This window comes from Thalassophryne amazonica, chromosome 6 (assembly GCF_902500255.1).
Source record: "Thalassophryne amazonica chromosome 6, fThaAma1.1, whole genome shotgun sequence".
Lineage (NCBI taxonomy): Eukaryota > Metazoa > Chordata > Actinopteri > Batrachoidiformes > Batrachoididae > Thalassophryne > Thalassophryne amazonica.
In genome coordinates, this window is record NC_047108.1 from 56,117,433 (window position 1) to 56,134,585 (window position 17,153).

Consider the following 17,153-nt stretch of genomic DNA (forward strand, 5'->3'; position numbering starts at 1 on the left):
TTACAAATGATCTTCTTATGGCCTCGGACAGTGGACTCATCTCTGTGCTTGTTCTGTTAGACCTCAGTGCTGCTTTTGATACTGTTGACCATAAAATTTTATTACAGAGATTAGAGCATGCCATAGGTATTAAAGGCACTGCGCTGCGGTGGTTTGAATCATATTTGTCTAATAGATTACAATTTGTTGATGTAAATGGGGAATCTTCTTCACAGACTAAAGTTAATTATGGAGTTCCACAAGGTTCTGTGCTAGGACCAATTTTATTCACTTTATACATGCTTCCCTTAGGCAGTATTATTAGACGGTATTGCTTAAATTTTCATTGTTACGCAGATGATACCCAGCTTTATCTATCCATGAAGCCAGAGGACACACACCAATTAGCTAAACTGCAGGATTGTCTTACAGACATAAAGACATGGATGACCTCTAATTTCCTGCTTTTAAACTCAGATAAAACTGAAGTTATTGTACTTGGCCCCACAAATCTTAGAAACATGGTGTCTAACCAGATCCTTACTCTGGATGGCACTACCCTGACCTCTAGTAATACTGTGAGAAATCTTGGAGTCATTTTTGATCAGGATATGTCATTCAAAGCGCATATTAAACAAATATGTAGGACTGCTTTTTTGCATTTACGCAATATCTCTAAAATCAGAAAGGTCTTGTCTCAGAGTGATGCTGAAAAACTAATTCATGCATTTATTTCCTCTAGGCTGGACTATTGTAATTCATTATTATCAGGTTGTCCTAAAAGTTCCCTAAAAAGCCTTCAGTTAATTCAAAATGCTGCAGCTAGAGTACTGACGGGGACTAGAAGGAGAGAGCATATCTCACCCATATTGGCCTCTCTTCATTGGCTTCCTGTTAATTCTAGAATAGAATTTAAAATTCTTCTTCTTACTTATAAGGTTTTGAATAATCAGGTCCCATCTTATCTTAGGGACCTCATAGTACCATATCACCCCAATAGAGCGCTTCGCTCTCAGACTGCAGGCTTACTTGTAGTTCCTAGGGTTTGTAAGAGTAGAATGGGAGGCAGAGCCTTCAGCTTTCAGGCTCCTCTCCTGTGGAACCAGCTCCCAATTCAGATCAGGGAGACAGACACCCTCTCAGGTGACCCTGAACCATCCCTTAGTTATGCTGCTATAGACGTAGACTGCTGGGGGGTTCCCATGATGCACTGTTTCTTTCTCTTTTTGCTCTGTATGCACCACTCTGCATTTAATCATTAGTGATCGATCTCTGCTCCCCTCCACAGCATGTCTTTTTCCTGGTTCTCTCCCTCAGCCCCAACCAGTCCCAGCAGAAGACTGCCCCTCCCTGAGCCTGGTTCTGCTGGAGGTTTCTTCCTGTTAAAAGGGAGTTTTTCCTTCCCACTGTAGCCAAGTGCTTGCTCACAGGGGGTCGTTTTGACCGTTGGGGTTTTACATAATTATTGTATGGCCTTGCCTTACAATATAAAGCGCCTTGGGGCAACTGTTTGTTGTGATTTGGCGCTATATAAAAAAATTGATTGATTGATTGAACATTACGTTTTCAAGGTCATAGGGCAAAGTCAGGAAAAATCTTGGAAAAATCCCTATCTTTAATATTGAATGAATATTCAAAAATGCATAACCGCCAAACAAGATCCTTTGATATTTGAAGCATTATATAGGGTGGTATCCTTTATCAAATGACAAAGTTTGGTCTGGAACAGATCCAGATTACAGATTGTGGCCATTTAAATTTAACACTGAAAACCCCATTTAATGAATATTTTGCAATCACTCTCATATTTGAAAGTGATGTGCAGACTGGCACTCAATATCGCCTGACAAAGTTTGATCCAGATGTGATCCAGATTGTGGATTTTTTGGACATCTGAATTTAATATTGAAAAGCTCATTTGATGTACATTTTGCATTATATCTCAATCAAAAGAACCTCTTATTTGTGACAGTGACATGCAAACTGGCACTCTCAATGAATAGACTAAATTTGATCCACATCTGATCTGTATTGTGGATTTATTACAGATATTTGATTTTAACATTGGAAAGCCCTTTAGATCTGTATTTTGTAATATGTATATGTCGCGGACATGAATGAGTGAAGCTTGTCAGCATCTCACCATGTAATTTAGGTCCTTCGGACTTTATTTTGAGTAAATGCTTCAGGGGAGCACTAGCATGGCAAAAACCTTACCACCCACCTTTTTAAGCATTTTTCATTAATTGCCTCTCACATGCCTGAAAAACCTCCTAGCCATCTAACCATATGCTTTAAGTCCTTCAGACTTTTTTCAGTAAAATTGTTCTTGGGAGCATGAGCATGAGTAAAACCTTTCAGTTTCGTAGGGGGGGGGCTCCGCCCCCATACCCCCCACCTTTGTAAAGCATTTTTCTTTTTTTGCTTTTCAGCTGACCCCCCCAATTAAAGCCCTCTTAAACCCCTGCCACTTTAAGCATTTTTGTAATGTAGATGTAAATTAATATTCAAAGTTTTCAGCTAGTTGACAGTAGGGCTGTACAATATGGACAAATAATCGTATCTCAATATTGTCATATAAATTGTCACGTAAATGTCACTTATATACATGCTGTCCATATTCTTGAGTGACTTAGGTGGGTATGGAGAGTTCCCATGGGATAAAAAGCTTTTCAAACTACCATACCTGGTTCTCAAGACCAGGCACCTACAGTGAGGAACATAAGTATTTGAACACCCTGCGATTTTGCAAGTTCGGTAATGGTAAATGGACTGCATTTATATAGCGCTTTTCCATCTGCATCAGACGCTCAAAACCGATGTCAGGGTGCTGCCATATAAGGCACTCACTACACACCGGGAGCAATAGGGGATTAAGGACCTTGCCAAGGGCCCTTAGTGATTTTCTAGTCAGGCGGGGATTTGAACCGAGGATCTTCTGGTCTCACGTCCAACACCTTAACCACTAGACTATCACCTCCCCCATCTCAAATGTACTTTCTGACAAATTGTAGCTGAACTTTCAGGTCTTCTTTTTAAGAATATATACTCAACAAAAATATAAACGCAACACTTTTGGTTTTGCTCCCATTTTGTATGAGATTAACTCAACGATCTAAAACTTTTTCCACATACACAATATCACTATTTCCCTCAAATACTGTGCACAAACCAGTCTAAATCTGTGATAGTGAGCACTTCTCCTTTGCTGAGATAATCCATCCCACCTCACAGGTGTGCCATACCAAGATGCTGATTAGACACCATGATTAGTGCACAGGTGTGCCTTAGACTGCCCACAATAAAAGGCCACTCTGAAAGGTGCAGTTTTGTTTTATTGGGGGGGATACCAGTCAGTATCTGGTGTGACCACCATTTGCCTCATGCAGTGCAACACATCTCCTTCACATCATCCGTGAAGAGAACACCTCTCCAACGTGCCAAACGGCAGCAAATGTGAGCATTTGCCCACTCAAGTCGGTTACGACAACGAACTGGAGTCAGGTCGAGACCCCGATGAGGACGACGAGCATGCAGATGAGCTTCCCTGAGACAGTTTCTGACAGTTTGTGCAGAAATTCTTTGGTTATGCAAACAGATTGTTTCAGCAGCTGTCCGAGTGGCTGGTCTCAGATGATCTTGGAGGTGAACATGCTGGATGTGGAGGTCCTGGGCTGGTGTGGTTACACATGGTCTGCGGTTGTGAGGCTGGTTGGATGTACTGCTAAATTCTCTGAAACGCCTTTGGAGACGGCTTGTGGTAGAGACATGAACATTCAATACACGAGCAACAGTTCTGGTTGACATTCCTGCTGTCAGCATGCCAATTGCACGCTCCTTCAAAGCTTGCGACATCTGTGGCATTGTGCTGTGTGATAAAACTGCACCTTTCAGAGTGGCCTTTTATTGTGGGCAGTCTAAGGCACACCTGTGCACTAATCATGGTGTCTAATCAGCATCTTGATATGGCACACCTGTGAGGTGGGATGGATTATCTCAACAAAGGAGAAGTGCTCACTATCACAGATTTAGAGTGGTTTGTGCACAGTATTTGAGGGAAATGGTGATATTGTATATGTGGACAAAGTTTTCGGTCTTTGAGTTCATCTCATACAAAATGGGAGCAAAACCAAAAGTGTTGCGTTTATATTTTTGTTGAGTGTATATATACGAGGTCTGTTAGAAAAGTATCCAACCTTTGGCCGGGGAAAAAAAAACTGGCTTACCTGGAGGGTTGGAAACCTAATCACCCTCGAAGTAGTCTCCTTGGGACTCCACACACTTCTCCCAGCAGTGTCGCCACTGTTGGAAGCATTCCAAAAAAGCCTCTTTTGGGATGGAGTGCAGCTCCGCCGTCGTTGCAGCCATGATGTCCTCCCTCGTCTCAAAACGCGTTCCTTTTAATGGTGTTTTAATTTTTGGGAACAGCCAGAAGTCGCAAGGGGCCATGTCAGGAGAGTATGGAGCCTGTGGAACCACAGGAGTTTGGTTTTGAGACAAAAAAGTCTGAATTAAGTTTGAGGAATGTGCAGGAGCATTGTCGTGGTGGAGGCGCCAATTTCCTGTGGCCCACAACGCTGGTCTCTTGCGCCGTACAGCATTACGGAGGCGACGGAGGACATCCCTGTAATACTCCTTCATTATTGTTTGACCCTGTGGTGCATACTCATGGTGTACCACACCACAGGAGTAAAAAAAAACAGTCATCATTACCTTCACATTGCTGCGCACTTGCCGCGCCTTCTTCGGTCGTGGCGACGTGGAATGCTTCCACTGTGACGACTGAAATTTCGTTTCTGGGTCGTACCCGTACACCCAGGACTCATCACCGGTGATAATAGTGTCCATAAAGCTGGGATCAGTGTGAATGGAGTCCAGCATATCCTGTGAGACTTCAACACGGAGGTGCTTTTGGTCCGCCGTCAGTAACATCAGCACGAATTTCACAGCCACTCGCTTCATGCCCAGATCTTCTGTCATGATGGAATTTGCCGAAAAAGTACTAATGTCCACTTCCTCCGCAATTTCTCGGATGGTCACTCGACGGTCCCGCATTACCACAGCGTTCACTTTGGAAATGATCTCCTCATTTCGGCATGTCGATGGTCGGCCGGAGCACGGCTCGCTCTCCACCGTTACACCTCCATCTTTAAACCGGTTGTACCACTCCTTAATTTATGTGGCGCCCATAGCTTCATCCCCGAAAGCCGTCTTTATTTTTCGAATGGTTTCCACTTGGCTGTTGCCATGTTTCTGGCAAAATTTGATGCAATGGCGTTGCTCCAATCGTTCCGCCATTTTCCTTGCAACAAAAATCCGCCGAGCGCACAGCACCACTCCTCACACAAAGGCTGCTCACAGGCGAATGACACAACCGACAGGCGTGACAAAACTCACGCATGCACACTAAGGTTCAAGGTTGGCTGATGCAATCACACATGATTCAAATCCATAACGTTTTTGAAAAAAATAAAAAGGTTGGATAGTTTTCTCACAGACCTTGCCAAAAGTGCCCCCGGGATGAATGGGATCTCCTACAAGCTCCACAAGAAATGTCCTCTGGTGTTGGAAATCTTGACTGTCCTGCTTCAAAGAGCCTGGAAATAGAACCTCATACCACAGGATTGGTGCCTGGCTGATGGCATCTGGATACCTAAAGAGGAGAACTCAGTCGGCATTGGCAGTTTCAGACCAATCTCCCTGCTAAACGTTGAAGGGAAAATATTCTTCGGTGTCCTAGCACATCTGACTACTGATTTCCTCATCAGCAACAGCTTTATAGATACATCCTTACAAAAGGCAGGAATTCCTGGCTTCCCTGGATGCATAGATCACGCCCAGATGATCTGGAACTCGATACAGACCGCCAAGCAAGAGAAGAAAGACTTACACGTGGTTTGGCTCGACCTGGCCAGTGCCTACAGTTCTGTACCACGTGAGCTTATCTTCAAGTCCCTGGATTTCTTCCACGTCCCAAACAAGGTCAAGACCATCCTAATGAAGTACTTCGGCTCTGCCTTCATGCGTTTCTCTACCAAGAGTTACACTACTGAGTGGCAAGCGCTTGAGATTGGCATTATGATGGGGTGCGTTATCTCGGCACTCTTTTCGTAATGACAATGGAGCTTCTTCTCCAGGGCTCGAGGGACGAGTCGCAAGGAGAGGAAGTAGAGAAAGGCCTGGTGTTACCTCCAATGAAGGCGTACATGGATGACATTACCACAATCATCCAAACAGTAGTTGGCACAAAGAAATTGCTCCAATGTCTCGACGATCTCTTCTCTTGGGCAAGAATGAAATCCAAACCAAAGAAGAGCCGTAGCCTCTCCATAGTTAATGGCCGTGTCAAGACAATCCGCTTCCACATCAGAGGTGATAGGATTCCAACAGTTAAAGAAGAACCAGTCAAAAGCCTGGGACGTCTGTATGCCATCCCACTCACAGACCGCCACAGAGGCATTGAAGTCCACAAAAAAGCTAAGGAGGGACTCGGAGCAATCGACAGAAGTGACCTTCCTGGAAAACTCAAGTTTACTCTGGCCACTACAGGTCTATGAGATCTCCCTGTCAAGGGTTGAGACCATTCAGCAATGCATTAGCAAGCATTTGCGAAAATGGTTGGGAGTACCAGCTTGCTTCTCGACAGTTGGCCTGTACAGCTCCACCAGCAAACTCCAGCTACCAATTTCATCTCTTGTCAAAGAGTTTAAAGCAGGTAAAGCCAACCTACATATGATGCTGAGGGACTCATCTGATCAAGTGATCCGAGAAGTCCAGCCAGACGTCCGGACCGGCTCCAAATGGTCTGCCAAGTCCATAGTTGAGGAAGCCGAAGCTAGCCTCCACACCAAGGAGATCATTGGAGCCATACAGTTAGGACGGGCAGGTTTGAGCAAGATATCGCACAGATGGCTTTCCGACCAAGGACCTAGAGGCCGATGCAAAATGACAATCGCAGAGATACGATCCTTTGAAGAGGAGAACCGTATCACCATCGCAATCGGCCAAGCTAAGCAATGTACCTGGACCACCTGCGATAACGTAGAACCCAGAAAGCTCACATGGTCGACATTGATGGAAATGGAACCCCTGGCGATCTCTTTTCTGCTCCGCTCAGTCTACGACCTGCTACCAATGGCAACAAACCTGAAACTTTGGGGATACATCGACTCTGACACTTGCGCCACCTGCCGCAAGGAACGCGGTACACTATGCCATGTGCTGTCAGCCTGCACCCAATCTTTGCAGATGTACACCTGGCGCCACAACCAGGTTCTGGAGGAAGTGCCAGATATTATCAGGACCCAATGTGACACCATCAACAGGGAACCGATCAAAGATCCTAAACTCTACATTGCCTTCTGCAAGGAGGGCATATGCTCGTCACAGCAATCACGAAAAGCAATGCGTTCGAAGCTCCTCAGCGGAACACATGACTGGAAAGTCTCTGCTGACCTCAGTGTAGCACTGAAATTTCCAGTCCACATCGCTAACATCAACGAGCGACCCGACCTCGTAATGTGGTCGGATACAAGCCGGCGAGTGCACCTCGTAGAACTTACTGTCCCATGGGAGGAGAACATGGAGGACGTGTACGAACGGAAAAAAGCCCGCTACGAATCACTGCAGGCAGACTGTGAAGATAGAGGCTGGGTATGTCGCGTCCTACCAATTGAAATTGGCTGCCGCGGCTTCATAGGATGATCCATAATGTCCCTCCTTTCTCAACTAGGCCTCGTCAACCGAAAAATGTGAGTCGCAACTAAACGCCTACAGATAGCCGCTGAACGAGCCTCAAGCTGGATATGGTCTAAATCTCGAACTGTCACCAAATAATTTCCCTACTGCCACCACCTGGACTGGAAAATCATATCCCTGCAATTTCGCAGCTGATGAACTCTACAAACACCCTCCAGCGGCTTCATGCTGCTGGTGGTGCCGGGGATGGCAGTACCGCCAGTAGCCACCGAAACTGTGCAATCGTCCCTGGTTGGCGGCTGATGAGGAGGGTGTTTCGTAGCACAAGTTGTATGATCTTCTCTCTCTCTCTCTCTCTCTCTCTCTCTCTCTCTCTCTCTCTCTCTCTCTCTCTCTCTCTCTCTCTCTCTATATATATATATATATCTCATATGTAGTGCAGCAGATAAGAGAATATTTAGAGTGGAATCCTGCGAATGGTGATACAAGCATCAAATCTGGCACAAATAATCCACACACATGAACTCTTTAAAAAACTTATTGACCACTTGAATTTTCAATAGGCAGCCAGGTAGGCGTCAATTGAAGAATTACACATTATTAGTATTATTAACATTAATAAATTACTAAATAATTAATTATTAATACTATTAATTATTATTATAAATTACAAATTAATTCAATTAATTAACATGACATGATTGCGATGCATCGAAGAAATCTGCGACTTCTTCTGTTTCTTTGCATTTACGCAGAAAGGTGAGAAAATAAAAAGAGCAAACAGGCTACTGCAACAAGTTGTATTTCGGTTGCCATGTTAACAAACAGTGAAGACGGCAGTTTCAGACGGGCACTTTTTTTTTCTCCTAAGGCGGAGGGGTGTCTCAATTCATAGGGATAGAGGCATACCCCTTCGACTTACCCCTTGCTTTAAAGGGGTAGGGGTAGGGGTAGGGACAAGGGGAAGTGGAAGGTGTACAAAAGAGAATTGAGATTGGGGGTAAGTCTATAGCAGCAAAACTAAGGGATGGCTCAGGGTCACCTGATCCAGCCCTAACTATAAGCTTTAGCAAAAAGGAAAGTTTTAAGCCTAATCTTAAAAGTAGAGAGGGTGTCTGTCTCCCTGATCCGAATTGGAAGCTGGTTCCACAGGAGAGGAGCCTGAAAGCTGAAGGCTCTGCCTCCCATTCTGCTCTTAAAAGTCCTAGGAACTACAAGTAAGCCTGCAGTCTGAGAGCGAAGCGCTCTATTGGGGTGATATGGTACTATGAGGTCCCTAAGGTAAGATGGGACCTGATTATTCAGAACCTTATAAGTAAGAAGAAGAATTTTAAATTCTATTCTAGAATTAACAGGAAGCCAATGAAGAGGGCCAATATGGGTGAAATATGCTCTCTCCTTCTAGTCCCCGTCAGTACTCTAGCTGCAGCTTTTTGAATTAACTGAAGGCTTTTCAGGGAACTTTTAGAACAACCTGATAATAATGAATTACAATAGTCCAGCCTAGAGGAAATAAATTCATAAATTAGTTTTTCAGCATCACTCTGAGACAAGTCCTTTCTAATTTTAGAGATATTGTGCAAATGCAAAAAAGCAGTCCTACATATTTGCTTAATATGCGCATTGAATGACATATCCTGATCAAAAATGACTCCAAGATTTCTCACAGTATTACTAGAGGTCAGGGTAATGCCATCCAGCGTAAGGATCTGGTTAGACACCATGTTTCTAATATTTGTGGGGCCAAGTACAATAACTTCAGTTTTATCTGAATTTAAAAGCAGGAAATTAGAGGTCATCCATGTCTTTATGTCTGTAAGACATTCCTGCAGTTTAACTAACTGGTGTGTGTCCTCTGGCTTCATGGATAGATAAAGCTGGGTATCATCTGCGTAACAATGAAAATTTAAGCAATGCTTTCTAATAATACTGCCTAAGGGAAGCATGTATAAAGTGAATAAAATTGGTCCTAGCACAGAACCTTGTGGAACTCCATAATTAACCTTAGTCTGTGAAGAAGACTCCCCATTTACATGAACAAATTGTAATCTATTAGACAAATATGATTCAAACCACCGCAGCGCAGTGCCTTTGATACCTATGGCATGCTCTAATCTCTGTAATAAAATTTTATGGTCAACAGTATCAAAAGCAGCACTGAGGTCTAACAGGACAAGCACAGAGATGAGTCCACTGTCTGAGGCCATAAGAAGATCATTTGTAACCTTCACTAATGTTATGTGGGCCGCTGAAGAGGAGGTACTGCTGGCCCACCACCACCAGAGGGCGCCCTGCTTGGAGTGCGGGCTCCAAGCACGAGAGGCCCAGAAGAAGTGACAGCTGTCACTCATCGCACCAGCTGTCACTCTTTAACACAGATTACAGAGGGCTGAACGAGATCACGGTTCGCAACCGATACCCGTTACCTCTGTTGGATTCAGTGTTCACGCCCCTGCATGGAGCCCAAATTTTCACAAAATTGGATCTTAGAAACGCGTACCACCTGGTTCGGATCCGGAAGGGAGACGAATGGAAGACGGCATTTAACACCCCGTTAGGTCACTTTGAGTACCTGGTCATGCCATTCAGCCTCACTAACGCCCCCGCGACGTTCCAAGCTTTGGTAAATGACGTCTTGCGGGACTTCCTGCATCGGTTCGTCTTCGTATATATGGACGATATACTCATCTTTTCCCTGGACCCTGAGACCCATGTCCAGCATGTACGTCAGGTCCTACAGCGGTTGTTGGAGAACCGGCTGTTTGTGAAGGGCGAGAAGTGCGAGTTCCACCGCCCTTCTTTGTCCTTCTTGGGGTTCATCATCTCCTCCAACTCCGTCGCCCCTGATCCGGCCAAGGTTGCAGCGGTGAGAGATTGGCCCCAACCAACAAGCCGCAGGAAACTGCAGCAGTTCCTCGGTTTTGCAAATTTCTACAGGAGGTTCATTAAAGGCTACAGTCAGGTAGTTAGCCCCCTGACTGACCTGACCTCCACCAAGGTCCCCTTCACCTGGTCGGATCGGTGCAAAGCCGCGTTCAAGGAGTTGAAACGCCGGTTCTCGACTGCACCAGTTCTGGTGCAGCCTGATCCTGATCGCCAGTACATAGTGGAAGTGGACGCCTCTGACTCAGGGATAGGAGCCGTGCTGTCCCAGAGCGTGGAGGCTGATAAGGTTCTCCATCCTTGTGCCTATTTTTCCCACAGGTTGACCCCAGCTGAACGGAACTATGACGTCGGCAATCGGGAGCTCCTCGCGGTGAAGGAGGCTCTTGAAGAGTGGAGACACCTGCTGGAGGGGGCGTCGTTGCCTTTCACGGTTTTCACGGACCATCGGAACCTGGAGTACATCCAGACCGCCAAGCGGCTGAACCCCAGGCAAGCCCGCTGGTCTCTGTTCTTCGGGCGCTTTGACTTCCGGATCACGTACCGCCCCGGGACCAAAAACCAAAAATCGGATGCGTTGTCCCGGGTGCACGAAGAAGAAGCCAAGGCGGGGCTGTCGAACCCCACCGAGACCATCATCCCCGAGTCCACTGTCGTGGCCTCCCTCACCTGGGACGTGGAGAAGACCGTCTGGGAGGCCCTGGCAAGGAGCCCGGACCCGGGGACCGGCCCCAAGAACAGAATGTATGTCCCACCAGAGGCCAGAGCTGCCGTATTGGACTTCTGTCATGGATCCCAGCTCTCCTGTCATCCCGGAGTGCATAGGACCGTGGCAGTGGTCCAGCAGCGCTTCTGGTGGGCGTCACTGGAAACCGACGTTAGGGACTACGTCCAGGCCTGTACCATCTGCGCCAGGGGCAAGGCAGACCATCGGAAGACCTCGGGGCTCCTCCAACCCCTGCCGGTGCCTCACCACCCCTGGTCTCACATCGGCCTGGACTTCATCACGGGCCTCCCGCCGTCCCAGGGCAACACCATCATTCTCACGATAGTGGACCGGTTCTCCAAGGCGGCCCACTTCGTGGCCCTCCCGAAGCTCCCGACGGCCCAGGAGACGGCAGACCTCCTGGTCCACCACGTCATGCGGCTGCATGGGATACCATTGGACATCGTATCAGATCGTGGTCCCCAGTTCTCTTCGCAGGTTTGGAGGAGTTTCTGTAAGGAGCTGGGGGCCACCGTGAGTCTCTCGTCCGGGTACCACCCCCAGACAAACAGCCAGGCAGAGCGGGCTAACCAGGAGTTGGAGCAGGCCCTTCGCTGCGTCACCTCCGCGCACCCGGCGGCCTGGAGTCACCATCTGGCCTGGATCGAGTATGCCCATAACAGCCAAGTCTCGTCTGCTACCAGCCTCTCCCCTTTTGAGGCATGTTTGGGGTACCAGCCCCCATTGTTCCCGCTGGTGGAGGGAGAGGTCGGTGTGCCCTCGGTCCAGGCCCACCTCAGGAGGTGCCGCCGGGTGTGGCGGACCACCCGCTTTGCCCTGTTAAAAGCCCGGACGAGGGCCAAGACCCATGCGGACCGCCGGCGTTCCCCGGCCCCCACATACCAGCCCGGGCAGGAGGTATGGCTTTTGACAAAGGACATCCCTCTCTGTGTGGACTCCCCGAAGTTGAAGGACAGATTTATAGGACCCTCCAAAATCCTCAAGATCATCAACCCGGCCGCAGTGAAGCTCCAACTCCCAGCTTCACTGCGGATCCACCCTGTGTTCCATGTGTCACGCCTCAAGCCACACCACACCTCGCCCCTCTGTGCTCCTGGACCTACGCCACCTCCTGCCCGGCTCATTGACGGGGAGCCTGCTTGGACAGTCCGCAGGCTCCTGGACGTCCGTCGTAAGGGCCGGGGGTTCCAATATCTGGTGGACTGGGAGGGGTATGGACCTGAAGAACGCTCCTGAGTGAAGAGGAGCTTCATCCTGGACCCGGCCCTCCTGGCCGATTTTTACAAGAGGCACCTGGACAAGCCTGGTCGGGCGCCAGGAGGCGCCCGTTGAGGGGGGGGTCCTGTTATGTGGCCCACTGAAGAGGAGGTACTGCTGGCCCACCACCACCAGTGCTTGGAGTGCGGGCTCCAAGCACGAGAGGGCGCCAGACCCAGAAGAAGTGACAGCTGTCACTCATCGCACCAGCTGGCACTCTTTAACACCACTACATAAGCCGGACTGCAACTCCACCTCCCCGCAGAGAAATCAACTACCGAAGAGGTAACTTCTCTGCTGACTTACAAAGTAATAATCTGAACTTCTTTGCAGCCGTTTTCCTGTGGCGTGTCCTTATCTGTGGGATTGGCGTTTGGTGTGATCAGCGACGGCTTCGCCTCACACCCCAAACCATATAAGTGGTTAAACAGGAGCTGCACGAGTGTGCGATTGGAGGTGGAGGTGCTCCCTCCTAACTGAGTGCAGACTGTGGATTACTGAGTGTGCGAATTCACACTCATCCATCCTGTCTTTGTTTTCTGCCAGCAGTACCAGGGTCGACAGCCGAAGACAGAGGCCACCTGGGGACTCGGGACTTGGCGGCTCCGGTGTTCTTCAGGCCATTGCTGTTATATGGCTGGGGGGGCCTGGCTGCCGGTTTGTTTGTCTTTTTGTTTTCCTCCCAGGTGGCGTGCATTTGGGACTGAGTGGCTGTGTTGCTGAGGCTGTCAGGACCTCACCCTGATCACCTGCGACTCGTCAGGACTCACAGCTGAGGTGCATCTGGATGGATTGGAGCATGTTGGCATTTAAGACTGGAGTGCACAGTGTGTATTTGCCAGAGACTCGACCTTGTGACCAGACGGGTGAGATCGTCGTCTTGGGAGCCATCTCATCAGCAGCGGACGCTGAGAATGTCCAGGTTTGATGCACGGTCTGTGAAAGAGGAGGGGGTGAGGTCTCACGCTCGTCAGCACACTTCCTGAGGTACGTTGGATTTTGTGACTAACAGTTATACAGTCAGTAAATGTGGTGTCCCTCACACCTTATTGTATTGAGCTGTATGTTAGTCATGTATCAGCTTCCACTGCGGTGGAGTTTTGTGAACGGGATGTTCCATGCCTGCAGGTTGGGAAGCTGATCAGTAATCAAGCCAGGAAGTGTTTGCTGTTTGTACACCTTTAAGTGTTCTGTGTGTAGAGTGTGGACTCACATAATGGTTCCTTCTTTCACAGACTCGGTTGTTGCGGCCACCTGGGGGGTGTCGGCGGGGTCCTTGGGTCCGAAACAGCTTCTGGCTCCGGACCGTTAGCGCTGCTGGGAGCGCACCACGCCAGGCCGCACCTTTCTGTTATTACATTTTCACTGTTATGTATTAAATTCAGTTAGCCTTTGTACCGTGCTCTGCTTATTTCATACTGGGTCCTTCAAATGCTGGTCGGTTCTCCGAGCTGCGTCCGACACATAACAATTGCTGGTGGAAGCCGTGTGGGACGCGGCTCATCTCTCGTCGGGGGTCTTCTATCTTCGAGCCTGCCCACACGTCACCTGTTGTTAATTGACTATACATATCTTGTGTGTTTAGTTGTGTGTTGTCACAACATTAAATTGTTATTTATTGGCTTATTCGTTGTCCGTTCCTTTGTGCCCCCTGTTGTGGGTCCGTGCTACGACACCTTCCCAACAACTAATGCTGTTTCTGTACTATGATGAATTCTAAAACCTGACTGAAACTCTTAAAATAGACCATACCTCTGCAGATGATCAGTTAGCTGTTTTACAACTACCCTTTCAAGAATTTTTGAGAGAAAAGGAAGGTTGGAGATTGGCCTATAATTAGCTAAGATAGCTGGGTCAAGTGATGGTTTTTTTAAGTAATGGTTTAATTACTGCCACCTTAAAAGCCTGTGGTACATAGCCAACTAATAAAGATAGATTGATCATATTTAAGAACGAAGCATTAATTAATGGTAGGGCTTCCTTGAGCAGCCTGGTAGGAATGGGGTCTAATAGACATGTTGATGGTTTGGAGGAAGTAACTAATAAAAATAACTCAGACAGAACAATCAGAGAGAAAGAGTCTAACCAAATACCGGCATCACTGAAAGCAGCCAAAGAGAACGATATGTCTTTGGGATGGTTATGAGTAATTTTTTCTCTAATAGTTAAAATTTTATTAGCAAAGAAAGTCATAAAGTCATTACTAGTTAAAGTTAAAGGAATACTCGGCTCAATAGAGCTCTGACTCTTTGTCAACCTGGCTACAGTGCTGAAAAGAAACCTGGGGTTGTTATTATTTTCTTCAATTAGTGATGAGTAGTAAGATGTCCTAGCTTTACGGAGAGCTTTTTTATAGAGCAACAGACTCTTTTTCCAGGCTAAGTGAAGATCTTCTAAATTAGTGAGACGCCATTTCCTCTCCAACTTACGGGTTATCTGCTTTAAGCTGCGAGTTTGGAAGTTATACCACGGAGTCAGGCACTTCTGATTTAAGGCTCTCTTTTTCAGAGGAGCTACAGCATCCAAAGTTGTGCTCAATGAGGATGTAAAACTATTGACGAGATAATCTATCTCACTCACATAGTTTAGGTAGCTACTCTGCACTGTGTTGTTATATGGCATTGGAGAACATAACAAAGAAGGAATCATATCCTTAAACCTAGTTACAGCGCTTTCCGAAAGACTTCTACTGTAATGAAACTTATTCCCCATTGCTGGATAGTCCATTAAAGTAAATGTAAATTTTATGAAGAAATGATCAGACAGAAGGGGGTTTTCAGGGAATACTGTTAAGTCTTCAATTTCCATACCATAAGTCAGAACAAGATCTAAAGTATGGTTAAAGTGGTGGGTGGACTCATTTACATTTTGAGTGAAGCCAGTTGAGTCTAATAATAAATTAAATGCAGTGTTGAGGCTGTCCTTCTCAGCATCTATGTGGATGTTAAAATCGCCCAATATAATTATCTTATCTGAGCTAAGCACTAAGTCAGACAAAAGGTCTGAAAATTCATAGAGAAACTCACAGTAACAACCAGGTGGACGATAGATAACAACAAATAAACTGTTTTTAGGAACTTCCAATTTGGATGGACAAGACTAAGAGTCATGCTTTCAAATGAATTAAAGCTCTGTCTGGGTTTTTGATTAATTAATAAGCTGAAGTGGAAGATTGCTGCTAATCCTCCCCCTCGGCCCATACTACGAGCATTCTGACAGTTAGTGTGACTCGGGGGTGTTGACTCATTTAAACTAACATATTCATCCTGCTGTAACCAGGTTTCTGTAAGGCAGTATAAATCAATATGTTGATCAATTATTATATCATTTATTAACAGGGACTTAGAAGAGAGAGACCCTATATTTAATAGACCACATTTAACTGTTTTAGTCTGTGGTGCAGTTGAAGGTGCTATATTATTTTTTCTTTTTGAATTTTTATGCTTAAATAGATTTTTACTGCTTGTTGTTGGTCTGGGAGCAGGCACCGTCTCTACGGGGATGGGGTTTTGGGGGGATGGCAGGGGGAGAGAAGCTGCAGAGAGGTGTGTAAGACTACAACTCTGCTTCCTGGTCCCAACCCTGGATAGTCATGGTTTGGAGGGTTTAATAAAATTGGCCAGATTTCTAGAAATGAGAGCTGCTCCATCCAAAGTGGGATGGATGCCGTCTCTCCTAACAAGACCAGGTTTTCCCCAGAAGCTTTGCCAATTATCCTTGAAGCCCACCTCATTTTTTGGACACCACTCAGACAGCCAGCAATTCAAGGAGAACATGCAGCTAAACATGTCACTCCTGGTCCGACTGGGGAGGGGCCCAGAGAAAACTACAGAGTCCGACATTGTTTTTGCAAAGTTACACACTGATTCAATGTTAATTTTAGTGACCTCCGATTGGTGTAACCGGGTGTCATTACTGCCGACGTGAATTACAATCTTACCAAATTTACGCTTAGCCTTAGTCAGCAGTTTCAAATTTCCTTCATTGTTGCCTGCTCTGGCCCCCGGAAGACAATTGACTATGGTTGCTGGTGTCGCTAACTTCACATTTCTCAAAACAGAGTTGCCAATAACCAGAGTTTGTTCCTCGGCGGGTGTGTCGCCAAGTGGGGAAAAACGGTTAGAAATGTGAACGGGTTGGCGGTGTACATGGGGCTTCTGTTTAGGGCTACGCTTCTTCCTCACAGTCACCCAGTCGGCCTGCTTTCCCGGCTGCTCGGGATCTGCTGGGGGACAGCTAATGGCGACTAAGCTACCTTGGTCCACACCAACTACAGGGGCCTGGCTAGCTGTAGGATTTTACAAGGTGCGGAGCCGAATCTCCAATTCGCCCAGCCTGGCCTCCAAAGCTACGAATAAGCTATACTTATTACAAGTACCATTACTGCTAAAGGAGGCTGAGGAATAACTAAACATTTCACACCCAGAGCAGAAAAGTGCGGGAGAGACAGGAGAAGCCGCCATGCTAAACCGGCTAAGAGCTAGTAGCTGTGCTAAGCTAGTGGATTCCTAAAAACACACAAAGTGAATAATGTGTAAATAATTTAGAGGTGATTCAGCAGAGGGAGTGCTTTATTTAAGGCACGTGAAGATTACACTGTGAAACAAAT